Consider the following 25,806-nt stretch of genomic DNA (forward strand, 5'->3'; position numbering starts at 1 on the left):
ATATTTTTTGCCAGTCTGTTTATTTGTTCTGAATATGCTAAAGAATTTTTTCAGTGCCTGTGCACTTTGTTATCTGTCAAAAAATTTGTATATACATTTTTCTGATTTGCTACTATGTTTAGTATTCACATTTTGTCTTTGTCTGATATATTTTGTACTTAGTGCGTGTGCACAACATTTAAATATTCTGTAAGTTGTAGAATTTTGTTAATTAAAGAAAAATTTTGCCGCGCTTGGCAAGTCCAAATGACTCACCATCGCTGCCAAATTTTTGCCCCCCCAGTGGAGGGTTATGAAACACGTATGTAACATAGCAGCGATGGCGAGGCATTGTAGCATCTGTGACCAGAGAGTATGCGCTTGACCGCGCGAGTGTTGCGAGCGGTTCTCAGTCTGTCAGTCAGTCGTTGCGAGTCTGTCAGTTAGTCGTTGCGAGTCTGTAGCTCTGTCTAGTTGAGAGCAGTACTCTGTCAGTAGTCGTCGCGTGCTGTACGCTAATAGTCGTCATGCAGAGCGGTCGGTCAGTAGTAGCAGCCCAGTGCGGTTGTGTGATGTAGGCGGTCGGCAACACTGGTCAAGATGGTGAATAAGGTATACCATTAATTAATATAATCATTAGATAATGTAAAAATTTATTTATTGTAATTATTCTCCAACAAGTCCCCCAATAATAATTTTTATTTCAAAAGCATTTTTTCAAAAATTTAATTTTTTATTGAAGTAAAGATTTCGTTGCACTTCCCATTTCATTCCACTTCTTTTGAAGAAAAATTTCACTAAAATCACAAAAAAAGAGAATATTATTATTTGCAATGCAGTTGCTCCAAGCGGTGCGCAACAACAAGAGCAGAAATGTGACATCCATTTATTCTGAGGTAAGACTTTAATTCTGATTGTTTTACACAGGGCCAAAGACCGATATTTCGGTTTAATTAAATTTTCTTATCACTGAATGGACTTTAATTTTTCATGAGGAATTTATATTTGAGTCAGATTGCGAATTTCACATTTTTTGTTGCCATTGTCAGTACATTTCATTGTGGGCAGGTTACGCTTAGAGTAGTGTCCATTAGCATCCTTAAATAATATTGTTCATTCTTTTAAATTTTTGTGGGGAGGTTACACTCGGCTCCCATTTGTATTAAGTATTGTCTTTTTTTCTTTTAAATTACGGTGGGGAGGTTACAAACTTTTAGTCGAATATTATACGGTACTTTCTGTTTGCTGTGTAATGGTACTTGAATTACGTAACCATTACGGCACCTCAACTTAACCTCTCGATACCAGCAATATTCTAGTGTATTTCTGTAGAATAGTTAACATATTTCTGAGACAACATTCAGATTTGATTTCATTAATGTAGAGGTACTTTGATACATCGATATGTTTATATTGCAATGATATTATTCTTATGTGTATTCTTTCTTTTGTCACTATGATCTTTGACGTACTTGTAACTCTTGAGTTTTTTGCGCGTAAGGGATTATTAGTTTGTTAGAGAGTCGGACCTTGAGAAGGTCAAGCCTTGGACGTCATGTTGGAAAGACGCATATTGTAGTCGGTTTATAAAGTGTGAACTTTAACAGTGACTGTGAGGAAGATGTTTTCAAGTATGTTTTGAATTGTGATGTTTCGTGTGTTACGTGATATTGCAACAATAGCAATAAAAAGGAAGCGTAACTTAAATTCGGAGTGGTGATTATTTTTTACATCACCATTGTGCTAACTTTCAAACGTTTAATCTTCAAGAATGGTTTATGAAACACATCTATAAAACTTTTGAATATCGCAGAATAACACCTAGGCCTCTTTGCATCCGAGCTTGGAATCATCACCACCTAGATTTTCGACGATTGGGCCATGATTTTACAACGAGACCAGCGTGGGAAACACGAAAAGATAAGTGCCTAGTTTATTCATTATTACATGAAATGACTTTATTAACTGTGCTCTAATGACACCTGCCACATAATATAACTTTGTTGTTGCCCGAAAATACAGTATTTAGCACCGTGAGCAACACCATAATCATTATTAAATTCTGACCTTTGTTGTGGTAGGGTTGTTAGACTGTACACACCCTCCTGACGGTAGTGCTGCTCGTGGTTTACGCACAGTGGCGACGTGACAGGCCGTACCGCGCTGCTTGTCGGCGCACACTCGACCTTCCTCTGTTCACTCCACTGTCCAGTGAAACGGACTGGGCAGTGTGGGGCGGCCTACAGATGGACGCGCTCGTACTGACCCTACACCTGCGACCTGGAGCCGCGGTCGTCAAACTGCGGCCCGAATCAGGCTGCGCGCGGTTCTCAGACGTAGGCTAATTCACAGTGGGTAAACTGTGGTGCTATAGACGAATGTTGAAAATTAGGTGGACTGATAAGGTAAGGAATGAGTAGGTTCTACGCAGAATCGGAGAGGAAAGGAATATGTGGAAAACACTGATAAGGAGAAGGGACAGGATGATAGGACATCTGCTAAGACATGAGGGAATGACTTCCATGGTACTAGAGGGAGCTGTAGAGGGCAAAAACTGTAGAGGAAGACAGAGATTGGAATACGTCAAGCAAATAATTGAGGACGTAGGTTGCAAGTGCTACTCTGAGATGAAGAGGTTAGCACAGGAGAGGAATTCGTGGCGGGCCGCATCAAACGAGTCAGTAGACTGATGATGGGGAAAAAAAACTGAAGCGGTTGACTACTATCAGCTGCACCGGCACATTAAGCGGAATCAGCGGCGACGAGTCAAAATGTGTACCGGACCGGGATACGAACCCGGGCCCTCCTGCTTACTAGGCACGGGCGGTAACCACGGCGCCTTCGGGACAGAATGTCATCGCAGCTGCACGGACTGTCTCCGCACGGCTCACGGCCGATCCACACTCCCACCGAGAGCCACCTGTCCACAGTCCCTGTCCACTGCCGTTCGCTATTTGGAGATTCCCACTGGAGGTCTGACGTATTTGTGCATTCGCAATGAACAAAGTGTACCGAAACTTCCTGGCAGATTAAAAGTGTGTGCCGGACCGAGACTCGAACTCGGGACCTCCGACTTTTGCGGCCAAGTGTTTCTGGAAACAGCCCCTGGCTGTGGCTAAGCCATGTCTCCGTGATATCCTTTCTTTCAGGAGTGCTAGTTCTGCAAGGTTCGCAGGAGAGCTTCTGTAAAATTTGGAAGGTAGGAGACGAGGTACTGGCGGTAGTAAAGCTGTGAGGACGGGGCGTGAGTCGTGCTTGGGTAGCTCAGTTGGTAGAGCACTTGCCCGCGAAAGGCAAAGGTCCCGAGTTCGAGTCTCGGTCCGGCACACAGTTTTAATCTGCCAGGAAGTTTCATATCAGCGCACACTCCGCTGCAGAGTGTAAATCTCACTCTGAGAAGACAAAAATTCATTGTATTTGTTTATTAGTTTCAAAAATAAAGACGTTCCAAATTCTATGATTCTTTTTGCTGCATCCTGGATCTTGCTCGCCCTTGCAAGACATAGCCTGCTACGAAAAAGCTGGATTCGTTCATTGAGCCATTCTCAGTCCAAAAAGCATCTTCACATACCTTTTTCTTCGACACGCCACGCTTGTGATGTGGAGATTGTGTGCTGTTGGGATATTTATTCGTGCACATCAGTTGTTATTAGTTCAGTGGCCAGCACTGCGGCTGCAGCGACTGGCGTGTCCCGTGCCGACGCCACGCCGCAACACACCGCCGTCGGGCTGGTTGCCAGCCCAGCCCCTGCCAAGTCCCCACTCCTTCGCAGCGCGACCTGCACACCACACTACAGATTGCGCGTAAACCAGCAAGAGAGGTCCCTCCTACCACGAACCTTTTGCTGCATCCACCAATGTCACGTGTAAGCAATCACCGTGCGGGTATTTAGGACAGCGTCCGCGGCGAACACGGCAGTTGCGACGCAGCCAGCCGAGACACGAAGTCTGCTCCGGATCCAGCACCGCCGACCCCGCCGACAAGGGGACCTCGCAACCAGCTCGCAGGCCTCTTGCTATCCTGCCACTCGCTCGGAAAGACCGTACAAACTGTAACTCGAGTATTAACTGTCACAGTCTGTCCACTCTAACAGACCGAGGACTTAAACATTTGACAGTCAAATACACTGAAGAGCCAATGAAACTGGTACGCTTTGCTAGTATCGTATAGGGCCCGCGCAAAACGACTTGGCATGGACACAGCTCATATCTGAAATAGTGCTAGAGAGAATTGACACCACGAATGCTGCAGAGCTGTCGATAAATCAGTAAGAGTATGAGACGGTGGAGATCTCTTCTCAACAGCACGTTGCAAGACATCCCAGATATGCTCAATAATGTTCATGTCTCGGGAGTTTGCTGGCCAGCGGCAGAGTTTAAACTCAGAAGTGTGTTCGTGCAGCTACTCTGTAGCAATTCTGGACGTGTGGGGTGTCGCATTGTTTTGTTGGAATTGCCCAAGTCCGTCAGAATGCACAATGCACATGAATGGATGCACGTCATCAGACAGGGTGCTTACGTAAGTGTCACCTGTCAACACTCGTGTCTACACGTATCATGGGTCCTATATCACCTCAATTGCACACGCCCCACACCATTATCTTGAACAGTCCCCTGCTGATATGCAGGGTCCATGGAATCATGAGGTTCTCTCCATATCCGAACATGTCTATCCACTCGGTACAATTTCAAACCAGACTCGTCCTACTAGGCAACATGTTTCCAGTCATCAACAGTCCAACGCCGGTGTTGACGGGCCCAGGCGAGGCGTAAAGCTTTGTGTCGCGCAGTCATCAAGGATATAAGAGTGGACCTTCGGCTGCGAAAGGCCATATCGATGATGTTTTATTGAATGGTTCGGATGCTCACGCTTCTTGATGGCCCAGCATCGAAATCTGCAGCAATTTGCGTAAGGGCTGCACTTCTGTCCCGTTGAACGATTCTCTTCTGTCGTCGTTGGTCCCAGCTGTGGCGATGTCGGAGATTTGATGTTCTACCGGATTCCTGATATTCACTGTACTCTCATGAAATGAAAAGTACGGGAGAATCCCCTCTTAATCGCTAACTTCGAAGATGTTGCGACCCATCGCTGGTGCGCTGACTATAACAACACGTTCTGACTCACTCAAATCTTCATAACCTGCCACTGCAGCCCCAGTAACCAATCTAACAAGTGCGCCAGACACTTGTTGTCTTACATAGCCGTTGCCGACCGCAGCGCCGAATTCTGCCTGTTTACATATCTCAGTATTTGAATACGCATGCCTATACCAGTTTCTTTGGCGCTTCAGTGTAGCGGTGAAGGAACTATGACTGTCAAAGCCTTCCTTTTGTTCTTCCAAGTCCTTGCGTTTAGTTATGAACTTATTTTCCTGTTAGGAAAGAGTTGCAAAGTTGACTACTTGTTCCTTTTGACGGTCAATGAAGGCTATTTGTGTTGAAGTTACGGTGTTCTTAAATACAGGGGGTGAACATATTCGTGTATTTCTTGCAGGATACTTCAGCTGCCGTACAGTGTTCAGACCCCACCGCACACACACCGCAGTGTAAACCCTGTGGCTGGCTGTAAGGCAGGCCCTGCGTGGAAGGGACATCACCGACAGATTAGCGCGTAAAAAAGAAAAAAAAACACTGTGTGGCTCATTCCATACCACAACGACAGTTCCGGTCCAGTGTGCGTAGCGCGTTTTGCATCAGTTAGCTCGATTGGAGATTGATTCCTTATTTCTAGATTTGAAGAACGCTTCCGGCACCGTTCCTGACAACCGACTTCTAATCTAACTGCGTGCCTGCCGACTAGTTCCCAGTCGCGCCACTGGGTTCGTGACTTCCTGCCAGAATTTGTAGTCACTGACGCAGAGTCATCGAGAGAAACGGAACTGACGTCTCACGTTCCAAAGGAATTCTCTTTACAAATGGGATGCTACAGATTCTCCGGGGTATGGCTGTAGGGCTCCCAGCAAGACATGCCCCTTGGATTCCTATCAGAAGAGTTGGAGGGACCTACAGAAAGTTGATGATACAGCTCTTATATGGATTAGGAATTTACGTATTGACATTTAGTTAATTTTATATGTATTTTTGTATTTTCACATTCTTGTTATATATATATAGTAAAATTATAAACAGCCGACCAGTTGCAATGGATAAAGAATTCTTTACCTAGGTTTCAACAAATTTAAATTTGTCTTCTTCAGAAGGTGGCAATTTTACTTTAGTAAGGACTAATGTACCATCGCCGTTTTTACAAATGTCGGCATAGATCCATTTGTCAAAATAAAATATAGCCCTAGAAATAGGGTTTGTCACGTAAATATAAATTAGTACATGGATCTTGCAGAGCTCACACCCAACTGTTGTGCAGCTATGTTTAAAATACTGATATACATATAGCTACTAATGTTATATACCTGTTGCTGGTACTCTGACCGTCTGACAGCAAGGGGAAACTAAGTCGTAACTTTTCTCGAGTGCATGCAGCTCTACTGAAGTAGGGACGATATGAAATGTAACTCGGGCAGTGGCAGGAAAAGCATTTCTGAATCAGAGAGATTTAACATCAAGTATAGATTTAAGTGTCAGAAGGTCCTTTCTGAAAGCATCTGTATGGAGTGTAGCCATTTATAGAAGTGAAAAATGGACGATAAACATTTTATTTAAGAAGAGAATAGAAGCTTTTGAAATGCTGAAGATAAGATGGGTAGATCACGTAACTAATGAGGACGTATTGAATAGAATTGGGGAGGAGTTTGTGGCACAGCTTGACTAGAAGAAGGGATCGGTTGGTAGGCCACGTTCTGAGACATCGAGGGATCACCAATTTAGCACTGGAGGGCAGCGTGGAGGGTAAAAATCGTAGAGGGAGACCAAGAGATGAATACACTAAGCAGATTCAGAAGGATATAGGCTGCAGTAGGTACTGGGAGTTGAAGGAGCTTGCTCAGGATAGAGTAGCATGGAGAGCTGCGTCAAACCAGTCTCTGGACTGAAGACGACAACAGCAACAACATATACCTGTATTTTTAAACTGCACGTGAGCCATACGAATAAATAAATAAAAATATGTTCCTAATCGATATAAACGACTCTGGAGACAATCTGAGCAGCCGTGTTACATCGTTTCCGGATGATATTGTGATTAAGCGTCTTGTAATATCATCAGATGATCAAAACTGACTGCAGAATGATTTGCACAACATATCTGTACGGTACGAAAGTGGGAATTGCCTATAAATAAAATTGTGGAGTCATCCAAATGAGCAGTAAAAGGAATTTGTTGAATTTGGGTCAGACGATAAATCACCGAAAGCTGGAGGGCGTAAATGCAAGTAAATATTTTGGAATTACAGTAATGAACAATTGAAATTGGAATGATCACATAGATAATTTTGTGGCGAAGGCGAAACAAAGACTGCTTTATTGCCAGAACACTCAGGAGGTACAACGGGTTTAGTAAAAGAGAGTGCCTAAACCCCACTCGTTCGTAGTCTTCTATAGTTCTGCTGTGAAGAATGGAGTCGGCATCAGATAGGATTGGCGGAGGGCATCGAAGAGCTTCAGGCGTGGGCAGCTCGTTTTGTACTGTCGCGAAAAAATGGTTCAAATGGCTCTGAGCACTATGGGACTTGACATCTGAGGTCATCAGTCCCCTAGAACTTAGAACTACTTAAACCTAACCAACTGAAGGACATCACACACATCCATACCCGAGGCAGGATTCGAAGCTGCGACCGTAGTACTATCGCGGAACAGCGGAGAGATTGTCTCACGGACACGATATGCGAGTTGGGGTGGTAATCAGTAACACAGATCCGTTCATCTTTCGGACGACATGTTTTTCACAAAATTTCAGTCGCCACTGTCTGCTTCGAATGCGAACATGTGTTGTTGGCGCGTAGCTAGATTAGGAGGGATGATCCGCGCAATACAGCGTGAGCCGGGAGGAATGATCACGTTTCAGGGGTACGAAGGGAGCGATCGAAGCTAGAAAAATCGGCACTTACGCAGTTTAGGGGGTACATGCGCTGTGAGCTGCTTCGTCAGGAAAAAGTACCATCGAGGTCATACGGTGCGGGAGCAATGGGTCTTTGGTGGTTATGACGTTCAGACAAGGCAAAGCTTTATGGTTGCTGTGCCACAACGCGATGCTACCCATTTGCAGCAACAGTATGTTTTGCCTGGAACCACAGTAGTTTCCGAGTTGTGGCAAGCTTACAACACCATAGGTAACTTGGGCTACAGTCACCTGACAATCATTCGCTTTATTTTGTCGATCCCTTTACAAATGCAACCACAAATCAGTCTGGCAAAAAGCTAAAGAATAGAATAAAAGGCGTTATGGAACACACCGTGCTATGCTGAATAACTACCTGGCGGAATTTCTCTGGCGTCAACGTTTGGGGCAAAATCCATTCCACAATTTCATTGACCATGTTTGAAAAATCTATCGTAGTGCCGCTAATCAACTTGAGGTAGCTGTTTTTATCTAATCTGTCATTCGAGCTTTAATGTATATCTGTGCAAAATGAACAAATATGATTTTTTGAGAAAATTTTGTTATTAATTCCATCTTTCTTGCAAAAAAAAATGTTTTTGAAATTCCGTGCATACATATGCAATACATCATTTTTGATAAAATAATTTTGAGACGGTTAATTGATCTTTTTTTGCATCCATATGAAAATAAATGTATTTTTGGTGACGAGCGCCGGCCGAGCGGTTCTAGCCGCTTCAGTGTGGAACCGCGCGACAGCTACGGTCGCAGGTTCGAATTCTGCCTCAGGAATGGATGTTAGGTTTAAATAGTTCTAAGTTCTAGGGGAGTGATGACCTCAGATGTTAAGTCGCATAGTGCTCAGAGCCATTTGAACCTTTTTTTTGGTGACGAGCGCATCACATATGATTGTGGAACACACCATTTTTGAAATAAAATTTTTTTTTTGGGATTCCGTGCACATACATGCTTATATCTTCGGAAATACGCGTTTCGTTCAAAAATAGGTACTTTTCTCGTGATCAGCGCATGTATCCCCTAAACTGCGTAAGTGCCGAAAAATCTAGTAAAAATGTTCCGTAAAATGCAATACCTAGAGAGGTATGCGGACTTGTTCATCTTCCATAATGTGAAAGAAAGTTCTTCTACTGCAAGATCTTTTCTTTCCATACTTTAGAGGTGGAGACGCATTTTAGAGCGTATCTTTACTAGTCAGTTTTTTTGTTTCACAGTAGCGAAGATAAACAAGTGCTCACAGCTCTTACTGTAAGCATGTCAGAGGCGGCGCCTAGAAAACGATTTCCGTTCGAGCGATCGTTGACAACCCCGAACAACAAGATAAACCGAGACCTCGCACAAAAAGATTCAAGTCTCTATCTTTCGCACATGTTACTCGAGAATGGACAGGCCGAAAACAGTCAGGATGGTTCGACAACCTTTCCGCCGAACACTTAACTAACGTGGATATTTCTGGTTCGACCTATACTTGAGTATTGCTGATCAGAGTGCGGTCGGTACCAGGTCGGCTTGACGGAGGAGATAGAGAAGATCCAAAGAAGAGCGGCGCGTTTCGTCACAGGGTTATTTGGTAAGCGTGATCGGATAATAATAATAATAAGAAGAAGAAGAACGGCGTGTGACGAGGGCCTCCCGTCGGGTAGACCGTTCACCTGGTGCAAGTCTTTCGATTTGACGCCACTTCGGCGACCTGCGCGTCGATGCGGATGAAATGATGATGAATAGGACAACACAACACCCAATCCCTTAGCGGAGAAAATCACCGACCCACCAGGGAATCGAACCCGGGCCCTTAGGATTGACACACTGTCACGCTGACGACTCAGCTACCGGGGACGGGCACATGGACCGGATAATATCGGCCAGTGTGACGTGACGCTAAACGGCGAGAAGCGAGTGGCGAGTGGCGAGTCGGCCACTACGGCGCGTGCTGTGGTGCTGCGGCGGCGCGGCAGGCGGGCAGGCAGGGTCTTATTTTGCGCTGGCGGCGGGGCGACGTCGACGTCTGCGTCTGCCCGGGCAGCAGCCCCCACCCCCGCCCCCTGCCTAACACGCACGCAGCTCCCGGCTCGCCCCGGTTCTCTTGCGACCCCCGTCCGCCGATACACGGCGCTACCGGCCGGCTCCCCTGTTCTCCTTTCTTTTCTTCCTTCCTTGCCGCGGACGCGCTCCGATAAATCGGAAAGAGCCAGCGAGGTGTGTGGGCGAGGGGACCCGATGGAACAAGAGGGGGAGGAGGGGCAGGGGAAGAGGAGGCTGCTTGCGGGAAGAAACGGAGGGGTTGGAGGGGCGGGAGGGCAGAGGGGGCGAGACAAGGCCGCCAGTCGATTTATCGTATCGATCTCCGCGCGCCGCCGTCCCCCTCGTAGTACAGCCCGGTCACAAAGAAACGCCGCGCCGCGTCCCTCGCACAACACACTGCACTACACCAGGCTACAGCGCAGTCCAGTACAGTACAGCGGCTTCACTTCCGACACCAGACATCGCCGCATCTGCATCCCGCTAGCCATATTACGCTTTATCGCAAGGGATATTTTCGCAAAGCATTCTGTACTCGCCGGCCGGAGTGGCCGAGCGGTTCTAGGCGCTATAGTGTGGAACCGAGCGGTCGCAGGTTCGAATCCTGCCTCGGGCATGGATGTGTGTGATGTCCTTTGGTTAGTTAGGTTTACTTACAAGCGAACCTCCCCATCGCGCCCCCCTCAGATTTAGTTATAAGTTGGCACAGTGGATAGGCCTTGAAAAACTGAACACAGATCAGTCGAGAAAACAGGAAGAAGTTGTGTGGAACTATGAAAAAAATAAGCAAAATATACAAACTGAGTAGTCCATACCCAACATAGGCAACATCAAGGATACTGTAAGCTCAGGAGCGCCGTGCTCCCGTGGTTAGCGTGAGCAGCTGCGGAACGTAATGTCCTTGGTTCAAGTCTTCTCTCGAGTGAAAAGTTCAATTCTTTATTTTCAGACAATTATTATCTCTCCGTCCGTCCGTCCGATGCGAGGTAACTGCGCCGTAGTATGGGGACGCTGCACCTAAACAAACGTCGAAACACAAGACGTCAGTCGACTACAGGGCACGGAAGAGAGAGTTCAAAAAATGGTTCAAATGGCTCTGAGCACTATGGGACTTAACATCTGTGGTCATCAGTCCCCTAGAACTTAGAACTATTTAAACCTAACTAACCTAAGGACATCACACACATCCATGCCCGAGGCAGGATTCGAACCTGCGACCGTAGCAGTCCCGCGGTTCCGGACTGCGCGCCTAGAACCGCTAGACCACCGCGGCCGGCCACGGAAGAGAGAGTATTCCTGCTAATGAGGCTCCCTGGCTGGCCGTTGACTGTTCGCTACTCTGGACGAGAGTGCATTAAATGCGTGAGATGCATTCCGTGGACAATATGAATCCAGCAAATATAGCGGACGCACACTCTCCATGATGTTGCCTATCTTGTGCATGGACTACTCAGTTTGTATATTTTGCTTATTTTTTTCATAGTTCCACACAACTTCTTCCTGTTTTCTCGATTGACCTGTGTTCAGTTTTTCAAGGGCTATCCACTGTGCCAACTTATAACTAAATCTGAGGGGGGTGCGATGGGGAGATTCCCTTGTTAGTTCTAAGTTCTAGGCGACTGATGACCTCAGAAGTTAAGTCGCATAGTGCTCTGAGCCATTTGAACCATTCTATACTCGTCCGCATTCTCTTTTGCTTTACGATGGCCTAGGTTACCGGCTGCTGATACAAATTCCACACTCGATTCTGAACTTCCTACTCTACCTCATACAGCTGGAAACGTTCGTTAGACAGGACAAAAACGTATAACGCTTCCAGAATGAGATTTTCACTCTGCAGCGTTGTGTGCGCTAACATGAAACTTCCTGGCAGATTAAAACTGTGTGCCCGACCGAGACTCGAAGTCGGCACCTTTGCCTTTCTTTCGGGAGTGCTAGTTCTGCAAGGTTCGCAGGAGAGCTTCTGTAAAGTTTGGAAGGTAGGAGACGAGGTACTGGCAGAAGTAAAGCTGTGAGGACGGGGCGTGAGTCGTGCTTGGGTAGCTCAGTTGGTAGAGCAATTGTCCGCGAAAGGCAAAGGTCCCGAGTTCACGTCTCGGTCCTGCACAGTTTTAATCTGCCAGAAAGTTTCAGGTATAATGCTAATTCTCAGGATATAATCTAAAACAAAAATCAAACTCCGCCAGAACAGGCTATAACGCCCAGCGGTACCGACCGGCCGCCGTGTCATCCTCAGGCAACAGGCGGCACTGGATGCGGATATGGGGCGGCATGTGGTCACCACACGGCTCTCCTGGGCGTATGTCAGTTTAGGAGACCGGAGCCGCTACACCTCAGTCAACTAGCTCCTCAGTTTGCCTCTCAAGGGCTGAGTGCTCCCCGCAACCCAACAGCGGTCGGCAGACCAGATGATCACTCATCCAAGTGCTAGCCCACCACGACAAAGAAGGTGCCTTACATAGCACTCGTTCGACCTACACTTGAGTATTGCTCATCAGTGTGGGATCCGTACCAGATCGGGTTGACGGAGGAGATAGATAAGATTCAAAGAAGAGCGGCGCGTTTCGTCACAGGGTTATTTGGTAACCGTGATAGCGTTACGGAGATGTTTAGCAAACTCGAGTGGCAGACTTTGCAAGAGAGGCGCTCTGCATCGCGGTGTAGCTTGCTCGCCAGGTTTCGAGAGGGTGCGTTTCTGGATGAGGTATCGAATATATTGCTTCCCCCTACTTATACCTCCCGAGAAGATCACGAATGTAAAATTAGAGAGATTCGAGCGCTCACGAAGGCTTTCCGGCAGTCTTTCTTCTCGCGAACCGTACGCGGCTGGAAGAGGAAACGGTGGTAATGACAGTGGCACGTAAAGTGCCCTCCGCCACACACCGTCGGGTGGTTTGCGGAGTATAAATGTAGGTGTAGACCTCGGTGACCTGACGGGAATCAGTGTTACCACTGCGGGAAGGCCGTTGGCAGCAGGATATGAGCTGCCTGAGAAAAAAATGAAGCATCAAGAAGGAAACGACGAAACGGAATGCAATTCCACGGGTTGACAGGACATGTGGTGGTCTTCGAGTGTCCGCCTGTTTAACTGAATAGTAACGTGCTTGCCTCCCGTGAAGCGGACCCGGGTTGGATTCCTGGCCGTGTTGCAGATTTTCTCCGCTCGTCGACTACGCGAGTCACCAAATGTGGCGTCAACTGAAATAAGACTCCCACTCGGCGGCCAGGAGCCAGGAGCGCCATACCATCATTTCACTTTTGAGTCATGAGAAAGTGAGATTAGATTTACAAAGAACTCGGCAGTTCGAGTTCACTAACCACAGTTCTCACCTGGACGCGCGCAGGCATTGGGTTTGGAAGGACTGGGTTTGGTAAAGGCTGGCTCTGAGCACTATGGGACTTAACTTCTGAGGTCATCAGTCCCCTAGAACTTAGAACTAATTAAACCTAACTAACCTAAGGACATCACACTCATCCATGCCCGAGGCAGGATTCGAACCTGCGGCCGTAGCGGTCGCGCGGTTCCAGACTGTACCACCTAGAATCGCTCGGCCACTCCGGCCGGCAATAAAGTTCAGCTAGTAAAGACGAGTACTCTGTTCAAGAATCACAAGAGCAGGAGGTATACTTGGAAAAGGTCGGGGGATGTGAGAAGATTTCAGCTAGATTACATCATGGTCAGACAGAGATCCCGAAATCAGATACTGCAAAGGAAATACAGACTCAGATCACAATGTAGTAATGATGAAGAGTAGGAGTGGAGTACAGAAGCACTAAGGAACGACGAGATGTCCTTTAAGTTCTCTAAGGTCATAGATACAGCCATTAGGAAAAGCTCAGTAGACAGTACAGTTGAAGAGCAATGGACATCTCTAGAAAGAGCAGTCACAAAAGTTGCAAAGAAAAACATACAAAGAAGGTGACTGCGAAGAAACCATGGGTACGCAAGGAATGCTTCAGCTGATCGATGAAAGAAACAAGTACAAAAATGTTCAGGGAAATTCAGGAACACAAAAAAATACAAGTCACTAAAGAAAGAAATAAATAGGAAGTGAAGGGAAGGCAAGAAGAAATAGCTCTATGAAAAATGTGAAGAAATGGAAACAGAAATTATTGTCGGAAGGACTGACCCAGCTTACAGGAAAGCCAAAGCAACCTTCCGTGAAATTGAAGGCACGGGTGATAACTTTAACGAGTGGAAGGGTAATTTCACTGTTAAATGCAGAGCAGATAGCGGACAGGTGGAAAGAGTGCTTTGAAGGCCTCTATAGGGGAAGATTTGTCTACTGTGACAGAAGAAGAAGCAACAGGAGCCGATTTAGAAGAGATAGGGGATCCAGTATTAGAATCAGAATTTAAAAGACCGTTCGAGGACTTAAAGTCAAATAAGGCAAAAGGGATAGAATTTCTATACTCATTGGGGGAAGTGGCAACAAAACGTCTATTCACGTTGGTGTGTAGAACGTATGAGTCTCGCGACATACCATCTGAATTTCGCAAAAATATCATCCACACAATTACAAACACTGCAAGAGCTGGCAAGTGCGAGAATTATGACACAATCAGCTCAACAGCTCATGCATCATAGTTGCTTACAAGCATAAATACAGATGAATGGAAGAGAGAATTGAGGATGTGTTGGATGACAATCAGTTCGGCGTTAGAAAACGTAAAGGCTCTAGGGAGGCATTTCGGACGTTGCAGTTGATAATGGGAATAGGAATAAAGAAAAATCGAGGTATGTGCATAGTATTGTAGACCTGAAAAAAGCGTTGAACAATTTAAAATGCTGCAAGATGTTCGAAATTCTGAAAAAAGTAGGGGTAAGCTATAGGGAGAGTCCAGTAATATACAACCAGTACAAGAGCCAACAGGGAATAATAAGAGTGGAAGACGAAGAACGAAGTGCTTGGTTTAAAACGGTTGTAAGACATGGGTGTAGCCTTTCGCCCCTACTGTTCAATCTGTACATCGAAGGAGTAATCATCGAAATAAAAGAAAGGATCAGGTGTGGGATTAAAATTCATGGCGTAACAATATCAATGATAAGATTTGCTGATGACAGTGTTATCATAATTGAAAGTGAAGAAGAATTACACGATCTGCCAAATGGAATGAACAATCTAATGAGTGCGGAATATGGATTGAGAGTAAATGGAAAAGAAACAAAAAAAATGAGAACAGCGAGACTTAGCGTCAGAAGTGATAATCACGGAGTAGATGAAGTTAAGGAATTCTGCTACCTAGGCAGTAAAATAGCCAATGACGGACGGACCAGAGAGGAGATCAATAGCAAACTAGCCCTGGCAAAAAGGCCATTCCTGGCCAAGAGAAGTGTAGCTGTATCAAACATAGGCCTTAATTTGAAGAAGAAATTTCAGAGAATGTACGTCTGGAACACAGCATTGTATGGTCGTGAAACATTTGGCAAAACCGGAACAAAAGAGAATCGAAGGATTTGAGATGTGATGCTACAGAGGAATGTTGAAAATTAGGTGGATTTGTAAGATAAGGAATGAGGAGGTTCTGCGCAGAATCGGAGAGGAAAGGAATATGTGGGAACCACTGTCAAGGAGAAGGGACAGGACGATAGAACATCTATTAATACATCAGGGGATGATTTTCCATGGGACTAGAAGGAGCTGTAGAGGGCAAAAAAATTCAGAGGAAGACAGAGATTAGAATACATCCAGCAAATAACTGAGGACGTAGGTCGCAAGTGGCACTGTGAGGTGAAGAGGTTGGCACAGGAGAGGAAATCGTGGCGGGACGCATCAAACCAGTCAGAAGACTGACGATTTAAAAAATCACCGATGTGGTCGGTGCGCAATACGGCGATGCTGCCTCGTGTTGGTCAGACGTGGTCAACTGCAACCCTGGCGTCGGTGAGTGTGTCTGCCCTTAGGTCTCCGTGCAGTCCGACATCGCGCCACGGTCACGTCTGGAAGCCCCACACTGGACGATTCGACCACTCAGCCAAATAGAGGCCCACTGTCGAACTCCGGCGGGTGCTGATAACGCTGTCTCACAGGAGTACACGACACCTCCGTCCCCTTCACTGTGAACCCTGGCGTCGGTGAGTGTGTCTGCCCTTAGGTCTCCGTGCAGTCCGACATCGCGCCACGGTCACGTCTGGAAGCCCCACACTGGACGATTCGACCACTCAGCCAAATAGAGACCCACTGTCGAACTCCGGCGGGTGCTGATAACGCTGTCTCACAGGAGTACACGACACCTCCGCCCCCTTCACTGTGAACCCTGGCGTCGGTGAGTGTGTCTGCCCTTAGGTCTCCGTGCAGTCCGACATCGCGCCACGGTCACGTCTGGAAGCCCCACACTGGACGATTCGACCACTCAGCCAAATAGAGACCCACTGTCGAACTCCGGCGGGTGCTGATAACGCTGTCTCACAGGAGTACACGACACCTCTGTCCCCTTCACTGTGAACCCTGGCGTCGGTGAGTGTGTCTGCCCTTAGGTCTCCGTGCAGTCCGACATCGCGCCACGGTCACGTCTGGAAGCCCCACACTGGACGATTCGACCACTCAGCCAAATAGAGACCCACTGTCGAACTCCGGCGGGTGCTGATAACGCTGTCTCACAGGAGTACACGACACCTCCGTCCCCTTCACTGTGAACCTTGGCGTCGGTGAGTGTGTCTGCCCTTAGGTCTCCGTGCAGTCCGACATCGCGCCACGGTCACGTCTGGAAGCCCCACACTGGACGATTCGACCACTCAGCCAAATAGAGACCCACTGTCGAACTCCGGCGGGTGCTGATAACGCTGTCTCACAGGAGTACACGACACCTCCGTCCCCTTCACTGTGAACCTTGGCGTCGGTGAGTGTGTCTGCCCTTAGGTCTCCGTGCAGTCCGACATCGCGCCACGGTCACGTCTGGAAGCCCCACACTGGACGATTCGACCACTCAGCCAAATAGAGACCCACTGTCGAACTCCGGCGGGTGCTGATAACGCTGTCTCACAGGAGTACACGACACCTCCGTCCCCTTCACTGTGAACCTTGGCGTCGGTGAGTGTGTCTGCCCTTAGGTCTCCGTGCAGTCCGACATCGCGCCACGGTCACGTCTGGAAGCCCCACACTGGACGATTCGACCACTCAGCCAAATAGAGACCCACTGTCGAACTCCGGCGGGTGCTGATAACGCTGTCTCACAGGAGTACACGACACCTCCGTCCCCTTCACTGTGAACCTTGGCGTCGGTGAGTGTGTCTGCCCTTAGGTCTCCGTGCAGTCCGACATCGCGCCACGGTCACGTCTGGAAGCCCCACACTGGACGATTCGACCACTCAGCCAAATAGAGACCCACTGTCGAACTCCGGCGGGTGCTGATAACGCTGTCTCACAGGAGTACACGACACCTCCGTCCCCTTCACTGTGAACCTTGGCGTCGGTGAGTGTGTCTGCCCTTAGGTCTCCGTGCAGTCCGACATCGCGCCACGGTCACGTCTGGAAGCCCCACACTGGACGATTCGACCACTCAGCCAAATAGAGACCCACTGTCGAACTCCGGCGGGTGCTGATAACGCTGTCTCACAGGAGTACACGACACCTCCGTCCCCTTCACTGTGAACCTTGGCGTCGGTGAGTGTGTCTGCCCTTAGGTCTCCGTGCAGTCCGACATCGCGCCACGGTCACGTCTGGAAGCCCCACACTGGACGATTCGACCACTCAGCCAAATAGAGACCCACTGTCGAACTCCGGCGGGTGCTGATAACGCTGTCTCACAGGAGTACACGACACCTCCGTCCCCTTCACTGTGAACCTTGGCGTCGGTGAGTGTGTCTGCCCTTAGGTCTCCGTGCAGTCCGACATTGCGCCACGGTCACGTCTGGAAGCCCCACACTGGACGATTCGACCACTCAGCCAAATAGAGACCCACTGTCGAACTCCGGCGGGTGCTGATAACGCTGTCTCACAGGAGTACACGACACCTCCGTCCCCTTCACTGTGAACCCTGGCGTCGGTGAGTGTGTCTGCCCTTAGGTCTCCGTGCAGTCCGACATCGCGCCACGGTCACGTCTGGAAGCCCCACACTGGACGATTCGACCACTCAGCCAAATAGAGGCCCACTGTCGAACTCCGGCGGGTGCTGATAACGCTGTCTCACAGGAGTACACGACACCTCCGTCCCCTTCACTGTGAACCCTGGCGTCGGTGAGTGTGTCTGCCCTTAGGTCTCCGTGCAGTCCGACATCGCGCCACGGTCACGTCTGGAAGCCCCACACTGGACGATTCGACCACTCAGCCAAATAGAGACCCACTGTCGAACTCCGGCGGGTGCTGATAACGCTGTCTCACAGGAGTACACGACACCTCCGTCCCCTTCACTGTGAACCTTGGCGTCGGTGAGTGTGTCTGCCCTTAGGTCTCCGTGCAGTCCGACATCGCGCCACGGTCACGTCTGGAAGCCCCACACTGGACGATTCGACCACTCAGCCAAATAGAGACCCACTGTCGAACTCCGGCGGGTGCTGATAACGCTGTCTCACAGGAGTACACGACACCTCCGTCCCCTTCACTGTGAACCTTGGCGTCGGTGAGTGTGTCTGCCCTTAGGTCTCCGTGCAGTCCGACATCGCGCCACGGTCACGTCTGGAAGCCCCACACTGGACGATTCGACCACTCAGCCAAATAGAGACCCACTGTCGAACTCCGGCGGGTGCTGATAACGCTGTCTCACAGGAGTACACGACACCTCCGTCCCCTTCACTGTGAACCTTGGCGTCGGTGAGTGTGTCTGCCCTTAGGTCTCCGTGCAGTCCGACATCGCGCCACGGTCACGTCTGGAAGCCCCACACTGGACGATTCGACCACTCAGCCAAATAGAGACCCACTGTCGAACTCCGGCGGGTGCTGATAACGCTGTCTCACAGGAGTACACGACACCTCCGTCCCCTTCACTGTGAACCTTGGCGTCGGTGAGTGTGTCTGCCCTTAGGTCTCCGTGCAGTCCGACATCGCGCCACGGTCACGTCTGGAAGCCCCACACTGGACGATTCGACCACTCAGCCAAATAGAGACCCACTGTCGAACTCCGGCGGGTGCTGATAACGCTGTCTCACAGGAGTACACGACACCTCCGTCCCCTTCACTGTGAACCTTGGCGTCGGTGAGTGTGTCTGCCCTTAGGTCTCCGTGCAGTCCGACATCGCGCCACGGTCACGTCTGGAAGCCCCACACTGGACGATTCGACCACTCAGCCAAATAGAGACCCACTGTCGAACTCCGGCGGGTGCTGATAACGCTGTCTCACAGGAGTACACGACACCTCCGTCCCCTTCACTGTGAACCTTGGCGTCGGTGAGTGTGTCTGCCCTTAGGTCTCCGTGCAGTCCGACATCGCGCCACGGTCACGTCTGGAAGCCCCACACTGGACGATTCGACCACTCAGCCAAATAGAGACCCACTGTCGAACTCCGGCGGGTGCTGATAACGCTGTCTCACAGGAGTACACGACACCTCCGTCCCCTTCACTGTGAACCCTGGCGTCGGTGAGTGTGTCTGCCCTTAGGTCTCCGTGCAGTCCGACATCGCGCCACGGTCACGTCTGGAAGCCCCACACTGGACGATTCGACCACTCAGCCAAATAGAGACCCACTGTCGAACTCCGGCGGGTGCTGATAACGCTGTCTCACTGGAGTACACGACACCTCCGTCCCCTTCACTGTGGACCTCTCAACATCTGACGCTGTTCGTGGCCCTCATACATGGTACTCGGCGTCGTATGAACACTTAACACGAACAGAACTAATTCCCTCTCATGGCCTTTCCACCTGTCACAGGCAACAGCAACTCCAATCACTTCGATACACCCCCCCCCCCCATTCCCCCCGGGTTGTGTCAATGTGTACGAGACCACACTGCTGTCCAAACACGTCCTCAAGTTGTTGCTTTTTTTTTTTGCCAGGCAGTGTAGAATGCAGACTGGCAATAGCAAAAGAAAGTATTTATCAAAAAGAGAATTTTCCTAACATCAGATATAGATTTAAGTATTCTTCCTTTAGGCTCGCAGCTCTTATTTCTTCCGTGTTTTCAGTTAAAGTTATTGGATAACGTTTCCGACTTTTATGCAACACACTATTTTTTTGTTGTTGTTACCTAAACATGTTTCAGCACCTCTGTGGCATCACCAGTGCTTTTGTTTTTTGGACAACTTTATTTTGCAATATATGGTTTTGCAGGACCATCTGTACGATGTCCTGCACTGAGCGCTCGTCATGTTTTGTTGTGCTCATCCTCCTCCTTTCTTGTTCCGAGGGCACTGCACACATATTAAATGTACTTTACGTATTTTGGGTTTTGCTGTGGGTCTAGGTGGAAGTGCAAGGTCTGGATTTATGGTTCTGTACAAATCAACTGCTGTTCTTCAGAAACACTTTCCTTGCCATTGCCAGTCTCAATTTTATATCCTCTCTACTTCGACCATCATCAGTTATTTTGCTCCCCAAATAGCAAAACTCCTTTACTACTTTAACTGTCTCACTTCCTAACCTAATTCCCTCAGCATCACCTGACTTAATTCGACTACATTCCATTATCCTCGCTTTGCTTTTGTTGTATTCTTCTTATACGCTCCTTTCGAGACACTGTCCATTCCGTTCAACTGCTCTTTCAAGTCCTTTGCTGTCTCTCACAGATTTACAATGTCATCAGGGAACCTCAAAGTTTTTATTTCTTCTCCGTGGGTTTTAAATCCTACTCCGAATTTTTCTTTTGTTTGCTTTACTGTTTGCTCAATATACAGATTGAAAAACATCGGGGATAGTCTACAACCCTGTCTCACTCCCTTCCCAACCACTGCTTCCCTTTCATGCCCCTGGACTCTTATAACTGCCATCTGGTTTCTGTACAAATTGTAAATAGCCTTTCGCTCCCTGTATTTTACCCCTGCCATCTTCAGAATTTGAAAGAGAGTATTCCAGTCAATATTGTCAAAAGATTTTTCTAAGTCTACAAATGCTACAAATGTGGGTTTGCCTTTCCTTAATATATCTTCTAGGATAATGGGGATGAAATCTTCCAAAACTTTCACGTACCGTTCGGTAGTCACCGTGCTATCGAGGAATATCGCAGCGATTATTCCTTGACTGGACACTGCACACCACACAGTCAGCCGTGAAGGGTGCAGAGACTTCTCGATCGCCAAGTCGGGATTCTCAGTCTCCCCCAGATGCTTCAATTTTGCTTACTGACGAACCCATCCAAGTGAAAGAGGGCTTCGACGCTAAACCAAATCACATTAATGCTCATCGTGGCCCGGGGCCAACCGTGCAGTTTGAACGTCCCAACGCAAACCGTTCAGAAGTTATGACCATTTTATTTCATATAGTTCAACAAGTGTCACGCCGTATCTGAATATAAGACGTGTTCCATAATAGCGCAAGAGACTGACGTCTACGATACAGGCCTGTAATCTTTCACATTTGTGAGGACACGTGTTTTGAGCAAAAGTCGTAGCAGTACGGTTTTTGTCCATTATAATTATCCAGGCTCTTATGTCGTGGTCGGTTGATCAATTCCCAACGTTTCGTCCTCGTGTGCGGAGGACGTCTTCAAGGGGGTCTGTAGCTCGATGGAGGGTCCAACACACCCACTGGCTCGCTACTGACTGAGTCAGTGAGCTACAGACCCCCTTGAAGATGTCCTCCGCAGACGGGGACGAAACATTGGGAATTCATCAACCGACCACGACATAACAGCCCGGATAATTATAAGGGACATGACAATTCCACGCCGTGAAAGTCTACATTTTAGTATGAGTACGGATTTTGCTGAAACCAGGACTGAGGAGCAGTTGAAGGGCGCTAGGTACCATTCAGCGCTACGACGAGCTACTGGCTGAAGGGGAGCCAGGTGTTGGCCGGTGCGGTACTCACCAGGGTTACCGTGGGACGTCTGCAGCCGCGCCGCTGTCCCCACCTGTAACACACAAACACGGGGCGGTCAGCATCCGAGCGCGCACAGCCTGCAAGAGCTTGCGCCACAGCTACTCTGAGAAAGGCCTGAAGCGTTAACTGACAGCACTGCATTTCCATGCGCGTCACACCTTTCATAAATATATCAATTTATTTAATATCTTACACGTGGACAAATACTCTCTTCCAGTTTGTGAAAGTGGCAAGGGTAAAATGCAGGCAGCGAAAGGCTATTTACAATTCGTACAGAAACCAGATGGCAGTTATAAGAGTCGAGGGGTATGAAAGGCAAGCAGTGGTTGAGAAGGGAGTGAGACAGGGTTGTAGCCTCTCCCCGATGTTATTCAATCTGTATATTGAGCAAGCAGGAAAGGAAACAGAACAAAAATTCGGAGTAGGAATTAAAATCCATGGAGAAGAAATAAAAACTCTGAGGTTTGCCGACGAGATTGTAATTCTGTCAGAGACGGCAAACGACCCGGATGAGCAGTTGAACGGAATGGACAGTGTCTTGAGAGCAGGATATAAGATGAAGACCAACAAAAGCAAAACGAGGATAATGGAATGTAGCCGAATTAAATCAGGCGATGCTGAGGGAATTAGATTAGGAAATTAGACACTTAAAGTAGTAGATGTATGTTTGGAGAGCAAAATAACTGAGGATGGTCGAAGCAGAGAGGATATAAAATGTAGACTGGCAATGGCAAGGAAAGCGATTCTGAAGAAGAGAAATTTGTTAACATCGAGTATTGATTTAAGTGTCAGGAAGTCGTTTCTGAAAGTATTTGTATGGAGTGTAGCCATGTATGGAAGTGAAACATGGACGATAAATAGTTTGGACAAGAACAGAATAGAAGCTTTCGAAATGTGGTGCTGCAGAAGAATGCTGAAGATTAGATGGGTAGATCACATAACTAATGAGGAGGTATTGAATAGGATTGGGGAGAAGAGGAGTTTGTGGCACAATTTGACTAGAAGAAGGAATCGGTTGGTAGGACATGTTCTGAGGCATCAAGGGATCACCAATTTAGTATTGGAGGGCAGCGTGGAGGGTAAAAATCGTAGAGGGAGACCAAGAGATGTATACACTAAGCAGATTCAGAAGGATGTAGGTTGCAGTAGGTACTGGGAGATAAGAAGCTTGCACAGGATAGAGTAGAATGGAGAGCTGCATCAAACCAGTCTCAGGACTGAAGACAACAACAACAACAACAACAACACGTGGACAGTGGAGTGCAACTGCTGTGGTTATTGAAGCCTTCGATACCGCTTAGCCCACTCCCATGCAAAGTGTCAACTTTAAACTAACCTCGGCCTCGGGCTACACTACACATGGGTACAGGTCTGTGTGACGCGTTCAGCTCGTGTGATAATTACTCACACTCGGGTTACTCTACGGATCAGAAGCAGTCCACACAACGCATTCAGCCCACCTGGTGACTCAGACGTCAGGCTGGCCTGCAGATGACGACAAGCTTTTGTAACGCATACGACCATATGAGGACGAGTCGGTAATAAGTCCCAACTAAAGTGCCCGTCATTTATGACGGCGGCCGAGTTTAGGTTCTTTCTGCGCATCTTACGTCACAAAACGCAGTGAGCCAATGAACGGAGAACGACGTTGCCAGAGCTCGAATGCAGTGCGGAGCACGGACGAGTGTCTTTAGTTTCAGAAACGTTCAGTCATAAATAAAGTAGCTGAACAAAAGCAATGTCTTGATAGCATACTTTCTTTTATAGAAAGTATGGAAAAAGCATTCTTTATACCAGTTGCTTCATATTCTATTAATTAATTAAACCAAACAAGCAATAAGTGTTATTCAGGCGATAGCAAGGAAAAGTGTTTATATCATTCTCACTAACCGCTTTTTCGCAATAAAGAACAACAGTAAATGTTTATTTCCTATTCCACTTCGACGAATCGTGAGTAATTCATAATCGTACCAACAGTGTTTGTCGGTATTTTGCGTGGTATTTTAATGTCTTCCAGGAGATAAATTGAATGGCGAGCTGTGTTAGCGTAATGGTTAAAGTGTATGGCTGCTAAGCGAAAGGTTCTGAGTTCAGACCTTGACGGGTGCTTGATATTATCTTTATTTATTCGTTTGAATGTAATTTTTTGAAATTTCTAGTGGCAACTAAAATCTACCATATGGAAAGTATACGCTATGGACTTTTACCTCCGTAAACTCTTCAAAATTTCGTGCAATGGTTTACTACATTTAATGCTGCACAATGACTGCGTTGAACATCGAAACAAAATTAAGTCGTTTATGGGGGGGAAGGTATCAGTCAAGAAGACGTGTAAAAATCAAATTTTCGGCCCAAATAGTTTTTGTGAAATCGAATAATACGTGTGTCAAAGCAGTCGGAACACCGTGTGTCAGCACAGGCGAGCAGTGCAGTGATGACAAAATCGCGCACAGCGCGGAATGCGGGGAGTACCACGTCTCTGTAGCAGCGAAAGGGTTAATGCGGCCGTGGTGGCTTTACTTCATGAACTGCCCCCCCCCCCCCCCCCAAACGTAAGTTTGTGAACTATACTATAATATGCCGCTGCTTCTCTCGGCGCGTGTGTCGTTTGCAACTGGCAACGCAGCAATCTCCCGCGTCTGGGCGGGCATGCGTGAGCCGCCAAGATAAAAGAATTCAACTATAGTAATTATACTATTTCTACAACCTCAGAGTGAAACAGACGGACAGAAAAATATCGCAACACCACAAAATAATCAATACAGACTACTGAAATTCCGGGAATGTACGAGGGTGGTTGGAAAACTTCTCGGAATCCCCACGAGAGGTCAGCACTAGCGGAACGCGTTGCTCACGTGATATTCATTGGACTGCTGCCTGTAAACACGTGCCACGTCGGTGCTCTCAAAAGAGAGCTGTGGCGGTGACGTGGCTCTGTTGTTGTTCCCGCGTAGTCATTTGCGAAGACGGTGAAAATCGAGATTCCAGCAGTGATGAAGTACTTCGTAAAGAAAGCTATGAAAGCAAAGGACATTCCTGCCGATTTCCAGAACACTCTGGGGGACTCTGCTGCTTCATATTCAACTCTTGCCAAGCGGACAAATGAATTTAAATTTTGTCGGGAGAGCTTAGATGAGGATCCGCGCAATGATCGGCCAAGATGTGTCGCTGCTCCAGAAATCATTGCAAAAGTGCGCAAAATGGTAACGGAAGACCGTCGATTTGAAGTGTTACCAAGAAAGAACAAGCATTGCGAGGACCTGACGGACAGTTCAGTTCATAATGTTAAACATAGGGAGTGTTGAACGCCGCTCGCCCGCTTAGTAGTCCATTATCATGGCCACCTTTTTTTTTTCATTTTGTTCGATAAAGTTCGCCGCGTTTGGTGTGGTCGGACGCCACAAGACCCGTTCAAATTGCTTTAGTGAGTTTTTTTAATTACAGAGTGCTGCTTGCCTTCTGACCGAACACACTCAGCTTCCGTGCCGGCAACCACGACGCCGTTGTTGTTTTAGGCTGATGTTTATTGCACTTCTAGTTCTTGGACCGTTCCCCCGTTTCTAATTCGCTTTTTTTCCCCCACATGCTGCTGTTTTCGTGCTCCATCTCTCCACTGAAGGTGTTGCGACGGGGATCTTGCGTTGTGGGTACGGCCCCGCCACGCACTCCACAGCGCTCTGCAGAGTACCACGTAGCTGATAGTAAGTTGCGTCCCGTTTGGCAGAGAGAGAAGTGTCGGCCCCATTACGACGGCCGGAGCGCCCAGCGGGCTGCCAGACAAAGGGCCGGCCCGGCAAAAAGCCGGCCGCCCGTTTCCGGGCACAGGGACGAGCAAAAAAAAAGAATGGCATCGGCGACGGCGGCGCCGCCGCGCGGCCGGAACGCC

The 25,806-nt window shown here is 48.0% G+C and overlaps 1 protein-coding gene across 1 annotated transcript in view; it reads right to left on the minus strand.

Annotated features, from left to right (window-relative positions):
• LOC124553974 (polyhomeotic-proximal chromatin protein-like) overlaps positions 1 to 25,806 on the minus strand; it is a 354,542-nt gene that overhangs the window by 150,296 nt on the left and 178,440 nt on the right. The window contains exon 2 of the mRNA XM_047127998.1: positions 21,909 to 21,951. The gene's annotated coding sequence lies outside the window, so the exon portion shown is untranslated. The remainder of the gene's footprint in view (positions 1 to 21,908; positions 21,952 to 25,806) is intronic.

This window comes from Schistocerca americana, chromosome 11, assembly GCF_021461395.2.
Source record: "Schistocerca americana isolate TAMUIC-IGC-003095 chromosome 11, iqSchAmer2.1, whole genome shotgun sequence".
NCBI classification, from domain to species: Eukaryota; Metazoa; Arthropoda; class Insecta; order Orthoptera; family Acrididae; genus Schistocerca; species Schistocerca americana.